This window comes from Protopterus annectens, chromosome 3.part1 (genome assembly GCF_019279795.1).
Source record: "Protopterus annectens isolate FY-2018-M chromosome 3.part1, PAN1.0, whole genome shotgun sequence".
Taxonomy (NCBI): domain Eukaryota; kingdom Metazoa; phylum Chordata; order Ceratodontiformes; family Protopteridae; genus Protopterus; species Protopterus annectens.
The window spans coordinates 407,763,335-407,774,620 of NC_056732.1; the positions used below are offsets into that span (position 1 = coordinate 407,763,335).

General features: G+C 41.9%; 1 non-coding gene across 1 annotated transcript; it reads right to left on the bottom strand.

Annotated features, from left to right (window-relative positions):
- Positions 1–9,826: 9,826 nt before the first annotated feature.
- Positions 9,827–9,899, bottom strand: TRNAT-UGU. Its single transcript has one exon. It is a non-coding gene; the product is annotated as a tRNA-Thr (tRNA).
- Between the last annotated feature and the right edge of the window lie 1,387 nt (positions 9,900–11,286).

Consider the following 11,286-nt stretch of genomic DNA (forward strand, 5'->3'; position numbering starts at 1 on the left):
GATTCTCACGATACCCCATGGCAAGCCTCCACATTAGAAAGATATAGGGGTATCTGAAATCCCTTTGGACCCAGCATAAACACCCTTTATAGTTTTAAATCCTAGTGCTGGTATTGGTCAGAAGAGAAATTTTTGGCAGAGACAGCAGATATCCTTAAACCCAGGTCTCCCCTTTTCCCTCCCTGCTTCAAAACACTAGAAGTCAGTCACCACAGACACTTTGAAATTTGTTTGGGGAGCAGTTTCAGGAGGGATAAAAGTGCAGAGGGTGTGGGACACTAATAACATATGCAAACACATAAATATCAAGGAGATGTTTGCCCTGATCAAGGCACTCAACTCTCTGAACCATCTTTGGTCCCCAGGATTCTTCAAGTGGTTGCAGACAATACCACAGCCATGTGGTACATCAACAAGCAAAGGGGAACTGGTTCATACCTTCTTTGCAGAGTAGCCATGTTAGCTTGGGGTATAGCTTCACAGCACAGTCTCACATTACAGGCATCCTACATTCAGCCAGAGCAAAACTGTGTGGCAGAGAGGCTGAGCAGGACCAAGGCAGGCTCTCATGAATGGAAACTAGATCAGAGAGTCTTCCAAGATTTGATCCATCTGTGGGGCATTCCACAATTCCACTCGTTGCCTCCTCTCTGAACAATCAACTGTCAAGATTCTGTTCCAGAACTCCATGCAAAAAGGCCTGGAAGACAGAACATTTTTCTTTTCCTTGGGTAGGAATGGTCCTGTTTACTTTTCCACCCTTTCCACTAATACCCAGGGCACTTCTAAAGATTCAGGAGGAATCTTCCAAGATCATTGTGGTGACTTCCTTCTGACCCAGGCAACCATGGTTCTCTTCTTTTGCAAATAGCTAGGGGCATTTACTGCTTGTTTCTTCTGAGAGTGAATCTACTCATGCAAGAACAGGGGTGTTTGATACTCCCTGAAATCAATCAACTTTAGCTGACAGTCTGTATGACAGGATCTTAATTCTTTTTAGGCACTTGTTTACTGAGGACAAGCATCAGGTAGTAATGGAGATAAGAAAGCCTGCTACTAGAAAATAAAGAGGTTATGTCTTACCATAATGTTCCATCTGTGTTTTCGATCTTCACTTATCCTTGACTGTGGGTCTGGTTCTGAACCTCTGAACTGACTCAGCCATTATTCCAGCTCGCGCCTTCCAAAAACTCTCAAGCTAAGCTCTACCCATAATGCTCCTGACAAGAATACCTCAGATCAAGTTTGCAACAAATAGAGACAGCCAAGAAATAACAGATCAGAGGCCATATGTGTATCTCTGTACTGAAAGCCAATCATTGGAGAGGTCCGATCCACCAAGAGACGTAAAGGTAGGAGGAAAGGAGGGTGGGAATGTCAAGGATAAGTGAAGATTGACAACACAGATGGAACATTAAGGTAAGACAACTTCTTTATCTGATGTTGTCAATCTTCACTTGACTGTGAGACAGAGTCCCTATCTACCTGAACCTTGGGAGGTCCCACAGAAGAATATTCCTGAGCACCATCGAGCCAAATGTTGCTCGTGACCTAGAGACCAGATCCAGTTTGTAATGCATAATAAAAGTATGAGGTGATGCCCATGTTGCTGCTGCACAAATGTCATCTAAGAGAGCTCTGGCATGAAAAACTGCAGAAGCTGCTGTTGCTGTAGTTGAATGAGCCTTAACAGGTCCTGGAAGATGCATTCACTTTTTGTTATAAACAAAGGTGATACAGTCTCTAAGCCATTTAGCAAGAGTAACTTTAGAAACTGGTCTTCCCAAAGTAACTGAAGAAAACAAAACAAACAGTTGATCGGATTTTCTAAATTCCTTAGTTCTGTGAGGATAAAAACGTAGTTGTCTGTGCACATCTAGTAAGTGTAGACAGTACTCTTCTTTATTCGAGTAGTTGGGAAAAAAGACTGGGAGTTGTATAGTCTGATTAATATTTGTCTCAGACATGACCTTTAGTAGGAAGGAAGGATTTGTTCGCAGGGAAACCCTGTACTTATGAAAGATTAGGTAGGGAGGTTTGCAGGATAAGGCCTGTATTTCAGATAGCCTTCTAACAGATGTAATAGCTATCAAGAATAAAGTTTTCCAGGATAAAAACATCAAGTCACAACTTGCAGAAGGTTTGAATGGAGAATAAAGAAAAGACTAAGAGACTGAAGCACCATATTCAAATCCCAAGGTACAGAGGGCTCTTTATACGGAAGTCTGAGCATTAAGGTTCCTTTCAAAAAGGCTTTGCAAAGTTTATGGGACACAAGTGATGAACCATTTAAACCATTATGAAAGTTAGAGATTGCAGGCAGACGCATATGAATAGTAGAGGTGTATGCTCCTGCTTCAAAGAGTAAAGTTAAGAATTCCAAAACTTTATCAATAGGTGCAGAATATGGGTCAAAATTTGGGTCTGATAGCCATTTAGTAAACTTCAGCCAATTGTTAAGGTACAATTTTCTTGTTGAAGGATTGTGGTAGGCTAGAATGATGTATTGAACTGGGGAGGTGAGAGAAGAATGCAGTCATAGGAATTGGAGAAGCCACACAGTGAGCTTGAGATGCTGAAGATTCAGATGAACCAGTCCCTCTGGGTGAGATAGTAGGTCTGGAGATGGGTCCAGTATCCCAGGTTTCTGAAGTAGATGAGAGCAAAGGAAGGGAAATCAGACCTGTTGAGGCCTGAATGGAGCACTGAGAATTATTCCTGTTCTTCAACCTGTTGGCTTTCTTTAGAAATTGGGATATCAGAGGAATCGGGGGAAAGGTGCACAACAGACCCGGTGGCCAATTGTGAAGGAGAGCATCTTTCAGTGACTTCCCCAGAGAGGGAATTAGGGCAAAGTAACTGCTGCACTTGTTGTTCAGGGAGGACGCAAAGAAATCTCAGCAAGGTTGGCCCCAGTGATGGAATAGCTTGTCTGCCACCCATGGGTTGAGAGACCACTCGTGAGGCATGAGGACTGTCCTGCTCAACTTGTCCGCAATCACATTGGAATTCCCTGGAATGTGCATTGCTATTAGAAAGCATCCAGAAGAAATTGCCCATTGCCATACCCTGAGAGCTTCTCAACAAAGAAGGTAAGACCTGCTTCTCCCTTGCTTGTTGATGTATCAAACCACTGATATATTGTCTGTTTGAATTGCAATTGTTCCTGAGGGAAGGGTAGCTTGGAATGCTTGCAACACTAACAGCATCACCATCATCTCTAGACCATTGACATGCAGGGTGGCCTCCAGTTGGGAGCATGTGCCTTGGACTGTCTTTCCCAGATAATATCCCCCCACTACACCTGGGATGCATCTGTGGTCACTGTGGCTTGGGTTTGATGGGGAACAAATGGACGACCCAACAAAATCTTGTGGGAGTGAAGCCACCAAATCAGATCTTCCTTGCAATGATTGGTGATTGTGATCAAATGGGACATTGGTTGATTTAGTAAGGATCACTGAGACGCTAGGAGCCATTGAAGAATTTGCGTGTAATATCTTGCTAGGAGAACTAGAATGATAAAAGCTACTATTGACCCTAGAGTTTGCAAGAGGAGTCTTGCTGGTACCTTCTTGTGAATGATCTGACTGTCTTGTGATCTGATCCTCTGAAGTCTTTCTGTGGGAAGAGATGCAATGCCTGTGATTGTGTTGAGCATCGCTCCAATGAATTCCAGTTGTTGAGATGGTTCTAAATGGGATTTTTCGTAGTTTATAATGATACCCAAGTGGGAGCAAATGAGAAGAGTAAATTCTCAAGCCTGGTTGGAGCAGTAAGGAGCCAGTCATCCAGATATGGAAACACCTGGAATCCTTGTAACCTGAGATGAGCTGCTACCACTGCCATGCATTTGGTGAATACCCTAGGACTGTGGTGAGACCAAAGAGCAGTGCCCTGAACTGATAGTGACTGGCCCCCAGCCGGAAGCGCAGAAATCTTCTGCACCATTTGTTCATCTTTATATGATAATACGCATCCTGAATATCTATTGAGTATACCCAATTGTCTTTTTCCAAGAACAGAAGTATAGACTGAACTGTGACCATCCAAAAGTTGGTTTGTTGAAATGATTTGTTCAGCAGGCTGAGATCCAAAACTGGTCTTCATTCCATGCCTTCTTTGGTACTAAAACAAATCTTGAGTAAATTCTGGATCTTGTCTGGTCTGAGTGGGCTGCTTGAATGACTCTTTTGTCGAGCAGTTTTTGAATTTCTAAGACTGTTGCATCCCTGTGACTGGGTGAAACATCTGGGATCTTGATCAATTTCTTTGGTTATTCTGAAAAGTGGACTTTGTATCCTCTGGTTATAATCCTCTGCACCCAACTGTTCATTGTTATCTTTAGCCACGTAGATTGGTGCAGGGATAATCACCCCCAACTTCCTCCAGAGGAAGGCAATCAGACCTCCTTTCAGGAACACTGATAGGAGTTACCAGGAAAAGAATCCCTGGAACCCTGATTCTGTGGGCCACCTCTGCCTCTACCACAGCATCTTCCATTGTTACTTCTCCCTCTGCCCCGGGGAAAGTCATTGCCATGTGTGTTCTGGAAAGGGCCTAGGGATTTCTTGAACCATAGCTGCCCACTCCTCTGATTCCTGGAATAAGGCTGTTGAGGAGTGAAAAAGCTTATGCCCATGGCAGAAAGGATCTTCCCATGTTTCTCACATCTAGTTAGAGTCTCTTTAACTTTGAGGCCAAACAGGGATGTTCCGTCAAATGGTGTGTTGACAAAAGAAGACAAATGGCTCCATGAAATCACATAAGTGCATCCAGGCATGTCTCCTGATGGTTATGCCTGAACCCACTGCTCTTGTCATCCCTTCAGTGGCATGTGCAATTATACTCATGGACGAATTGGAAATAGATTCAAGGGTGGCGAGCAGAGAAGCCACTTTGTCTTGAACTCCTTCAGCTACTGTTCCTTCCAGAGTATCTGATAGCTCTTTAATCAGATCTCTTTGAAGTCTCGTAAAATGTGCTGTGTAATTCAAGGACCTGAGAGCAAAGGGCAGTGAGGAATAAATGCGCTTCCCAAATCTATCCATTGTCCTAGATTCTTTATTAGGAGGATAGATAGTAGGACTTTTATCAGCAAGTTCCTTTTTGGTGGCTTCCACTACCGCCATAGCATTTACAGGGATTCCCTTGGCCCAGTGTTGCTGATCCTGAGGGGATGAAAGGATATGGTCTGGTCTCATAGGAATTGGCTCAATAAAGTCAGATAATTTCCAGGCCCACTGAGCTATCAATTTAATGAGATCTTCAGCGGGTGGAGAAATCCAAGAGGTAGAGGGCTGGGCATGAAAAGCCTCCAGGTATACCGACTCCTTTGAGGAAAACTGGAGGAAAGTCCAGCCACCCCTCTTCTTTAGGATTTCTAGGATGTCCCTGAAGGAAACATCATCAAGGGGTGACTTGGGGGAACCTTCCTCTTAATCAAAATTGGTTTCTTCAGTGAAGGACTCCTCAAGGGAGTCTAAGTGCTTCCTCTTGCACTTTCTCTTCATAGGTACCACTTTTCTGGAGAGGTATCCGAAGAGGACATAGCCACAGTAGTCTGATCCTGAGTCTTTTGTGCCCTCTGTCCCAGGGAAGACACTGGAGGAAGCTCTGATCGAGGGGAAGGACAAGAAGTTTGGTCCAACAAGGATGGTATAGGCAGATTGCCCACAATGGACAAGGCACTTTCAATGGCCTGGAAGGCAGCCCCCCCCCCACCATAGAGGGATGGGAGCCTGGAACTGAAAGACACTCCTTCAGAACTGTGGTCTCACCCCACACCAAGGAAACTGTCTCTGAAGCCGAAGCCAGAGTCAAGCTTATATGTGCTGAAGCACCAAGGAGCATGGATGACTCCAAAAAGACCGGAGTCAAACCCTGCCTCCTGGAAACAGCAATGAAGCTTTGACCCTGGGAGTTCTCTAGATTCAGCAAACCCAAGAACTCAGGATAGCTATCGGTGCCAGAGAAGTAGCTCTGACCGGCACCGAAACAGTTGAAGCCAGGAAGGTCAGTACTGGGGTCTCCGAAGGCTCAGCTGGAGTCGAAGGAGGGATAAAGTGTGGAGTAGAAGCAGGCAAGGTTCCAGAGCCTATATTGCTAGGAATCGTAGAAGCAGGTAATCCCCTCACTGCAAGGAGCTGCTCCATCAATCTCAAAATATTGGATTTTGTTAGACTCTTGGTGGATCAGATGGAAGACACAGATGGAGACCTGGGTGGACAGTTCTCCTTAAAAGGACTAGTAGAATGGTCCAAAAAGGGGTCCACTGAAGGAGAATATCTGGTGCATGGAAAATCCTTAAAGGAAAACTCCTTCGGTTCCAATAGCTTGGTCAAAGGGGAAGTGTCCGAAACTGAAATCGGCACTGATGTAGTTAGTGCAGAAACCGGCATCGATGGCACCAAAGTCTGAGTCACTTGACTCACCGGTTCTGAGGAGACTCTAGGAACCATGGGAGTCTTGGCCATTTTAGTCAGTGGTGCAGAAGAAAGTGTTGGAACCGATTGGCTTCTTTTCTTAGGCTTCTCCAACTTGCTAGAATAGTAGGAGGAAGAAGGTAAACTGACATTGGTTTTGGAGCCAGATAAGACCTTGTCAAAGTCTGACATAAGCAAACCCTTAAGAATGAGCTTATGTCTGTGGTTGAGTAGTGCCCCATGACTAAAACTATGACAAAGGGCACAGTCTTCCTGTAGTTGAACTACCCCCAAACAATAGACACAAAGAGTGTATCCGCCTGAGTTAGGAAGTTTCCTATCACATTTCTGGCACCTTTTGAAGCCAGAAGTCCCTTTAACTGGTTTGTCTGCCGATACACAAAAAAAAAGGTCAGCCACACAAACACACACACACACACACACACACACACACACACACACACACACACACATGCACACAGATATAGAAAGTTTTTTTTTTTTTTAGTTAAAGAAGTACAGAAAGATCATACCTAAGAAATACCATAGAGGTAAGGAAAGGGTACCAACGATGGTATGTTAGAAACTACCCCAACGGTAGAAAAAAGGGAAAGGTCACAAGTGCACACACACACACACACACACACACACACACACACACACACACACACACACACACACACACACACACACACACACACACAGACACACACACACACACACACACACACACACACACACACATGCACAAACGAAGAAAAATGGGTTTATATCATAAGATCGAAAGAGCAAAATATCGAACGTCAGAACATCGAACTCCTAACCTCAAAACCTGATAACTTTGAAAACTGAAAACATTGAAAACAGAAACCCCGGATGCTCATAGTTGGCCTTCCTAAACACACACACCCTAATGTCACTGTGAAATGGTTCATATGCATAATGTATGGTACAAACTATGGTTTAATAGCAGCATAACCAGTAAAATTGTACTATCATACAAAAAACTCATACACATATTAGGATGTGTTCTGATTAAACACCACAACAGTATTACTATGTGTTGTAATTAAACACTATAAAATTAAACCTTCCACGCTCGCTCCCTCTGTGCTTACCTGTGATCGAATAGCAACATAGCTGCCGCTGCTTATCCTACTGCTACCGGAGTACTACGGACAAGATATGACTGTGAAATGTCTCAGAACAGGTCAGAACCCTAACCCCAAACCTAACCCTAAGCCTAACCCTAAACCTAAATCTAAACCTAAGCCTAATGACCGACCATTGCTATTTGGAGGTTCCATTTGCGATGTGGCCAACCATTGCTATTCAGTTGTTCCATTTTCGATGTTCTCAGCTTTTGATGTTATCGGGTTTTGATGTTAGCAGTTTGATGTTCTGACGTTTGATATTCGATAAGAAAAGCTATATATATATATATATATATATATATATATATATATATATATATATATATATATATATATATATATATATATATATATATATATATATATATATATATATATATATATATATATATATATATATATAAAAGAGTTAGAAGGAGCGGGTAGTTAAAGAAACGAGAGATAGTATAGATTTATAAAGAACTGTATAAGAAGGTTGTGAAAACTTACTGTTTTGAAATAATTAGCTGTTGCTCAAGAGCTCAAAGGAGAGAACGTGTCTGGCACTATGAAGTGGCAAACGAGATCTGAGGTATTCTTGTCAGGAGCATTATCAGTAGAGCTTAGCTCAAGAGGTTTTGGAAGGCGCAAGATGGAATTTCATCTGAGTCGGTTCTGAGGTTCGGAACCGAACCCATAGTCAAGGATTAAGTGAAGATTGACAACATCAGATCATATATTAGCAAATGGAAAAGATTTTCTAGTTTGTGCTAACAACATGACAAGCACCCATTCAGAGCTAGTTGTTCTGTGGTTGTACAGTAGTTGCATGAATTACTATCCTATGGCCTTTCTTATTCCTCTGTCAAAGTAAATTTATCAGGTATTTCAGCATGTCTGCCCATAGATCCTCCTTATTCAATACAGTCTCATGTCAAAATGTTCTTGAAAGGGTTTTTTTGCATAAGAGGACTCCAAGAAAACTGGTGGCACCTCTTTGGGACCTTAATTTTGTGTTAGAGAAGTCAACACTTGCTCTATTAAAAACCAGCAAATCTGTCTGACTTGAGGTTCTTACTGATTACCGTGACCTCTGCAAGATGGATATCTGAATTGCAAGCTCTTATGGTGAGTGAACCCTACCTCATTTTCCACAGGAATAGTGCTTCTTTGAGAATAAATCCTTCTTTTATGCCTAAAGTGGCATCTGAGTATACTTTAAGCCAAACTATCCATCTCCCTGTTTACTTTTCTAAACCTAAAAATGAGAGAAAAGGATACTCCTCCATACCTTGGATATCCACAGACAAACTCGGGTACTATCTTAACAGAACTAAATTTTACAAATCTTCAGGTCAATTGTTTATTTCTTGTGAAGGTAAGAAAAAGTGAAAACCTGTGTCAAAACAGACTTATTCCAAATGGTTGTTTAAGACTATTACCTTTTATACTCACCGTAAAAAAAAATCCAGGCAGGATCAAGGCCCACTCCACCAGGGTCTTGGCTTCATCTATGGCTTTTTGGAAAGGATTGCATTCTAGAAGCATTCTAGAAACCACCACTTCAGCCTTTGGTCATACTTTTACAAAGCACTTTAAGCTTGACCTTTCTCTAGGTCTAGATCAGGCTTGGCAAGGACAGTTCTCCATGGGCTCATAGTCTCTTCTCCTTACACCTGCCAAATGACATTAGCTAAGGTAATCTACCCATATAGCTAAGTCTACTGCAGCAGTGATCAATATGATAAACATAGTACAGTTTTATAAGTTAAACTTACCATAAGAGTAGATGTTTGAATGACCACTGTTGCAGCAGTCTCTCCCACCACCCTCCTTGTTTTTACTGTTTTTTATGTTAGGGTGTTAACATTAATTTTTTGTTGTTCCTAGCATTGTCCTTTCATGGTTCAGCCTTCCTCTGTATTATGGCAGGAAAGCTTTGAAGGGCTTCACTCCCAAACTTATCTTTTAGTCAGCTCAGCTCAAGCTACGTGACAGAGCTCGTGGAAGGTGCCCTGAAACTTTGGAAGCTGTCCAACTGTTATATCCTTGGATCATAAGAAGTTACTAGGCTATAGGCCCTGAGGCCCTTATAAACCTAGCCAAGAGTTTAGCCCATCCATAGACAAATCAGCACCTTATGCCCCTGTCCAGCAGGGACACGGGTGGAATCCCATGGGTTGTATTTTGTATTTCCCATCCAGTTATCCAGGTTGCACTTCAAAAGGGGTAAAGAGGTACTCTGCTTGATGTGGAGAGGGAGTATAATGTTTCTACTGGGGATTGAACCCAGGACCTTCTGCATACAAAGCAGATGTGATAACCACTACACTACAGAAGCTGGCACAGTATAACCTCTGTAGCTAAGGCTACCACAGCAGTGATCATTCCAACATCTACTTTTATGGTAAGTTTAAGTACACAGCTGTACTTTCTAGAGTTGTCCTGCTTTCATTCTACCATGTATATACAAGATATAAAGCTATTTAGACCTGTTTCTACTGCTTATCCAATCCACAGATTAATATAGGAAAATACTCCAAACTTTACCAGTGGTTAAAATGCAACAACATTGATGTAAATACCCAAATGAGTGTCTCTGTGTTTTTAGGCATTCAACAGACACCCAGATAACACCTCCATTAGAGTTCATACCCCAGACAATATACTATTAGCCCACCACTATTTACATAAATGTAGGAGTATCCAGATACTCTGGCAGCACAGAGGAATACAGCTTTGAGGTGTTAATGAACTGCTTCCGGTATCCCAGGTACAGGGTTTGATTCATTGCATCTAGATTTGCCTACTGTGTGACTCTGAGCAAGTTGCTTCATTAGACATTGCTCTCAAGTCACCCCTGAGAAGGAACAGTTTTGTCCAGTGGGCTTACCTGGTTGACAAATAGGTAAATAAAAAAGTTGAATATGGCATTTCATTAACTGCCCCGAAGTAAGTGCCTAACACAATATAGTTAAAAGAAGTCACATCTTCTTACACTTTATTTTAAACATTACTGCCTAACCCTAAATTATACCCCAATGGCACCCTGAAACACTCCTTTTAGTGTCCGTCATTTTTAAACTGCACCATGTTGAGAAGTAAGAGGATTATTGAGCTGTTAGGCTATTTTATGGCCCAGGGTTTGATTCCCTCAGCCTCCATTGCCTAACTGTGTAAGTTTGAGCAAGTCACTTAACCAGACAGTGCTCCAGGTGCTTCAGAGCTGAGTCTGAAAAAGGTCCTGGAGATTAGTGCTCTACCCCTGTCAAAAAATACAGATTAAAAAAAATATATTCTTAATCCTTTAATTCTTAAAACTAACAATCAGGACCCACCACTACATACGCAAGACTCACAGTAAAGCTATCTTACCCTTTAAAGGTCATCATTTGAGTTAAAATTAGTAGAAATGGCTTTTTGAAAAACTGCGCAGATAACATAGAATTTGCTTCTTCAGGAAATACACAATAAAGTATTCTTCTTACTGTCATTTAAAACTGGTCTAGTGTCAAACACCTATAGACCTATAAAGGAAAAAATAGAAAGGCTAACCCAAGTCACTCTTTGTTAATCTGTACTGAAGAAAGTCTAGTACAGTAGGTAAGTTACATTTTTACATATATTTATTCCATATATGTTCTATTGTTCTATTTGGTTATAAACAATATGTTTATTTATTTCCTGCATAAAGCCTGTTGCTTGAAATAGTGTGATTGTCACTTTGT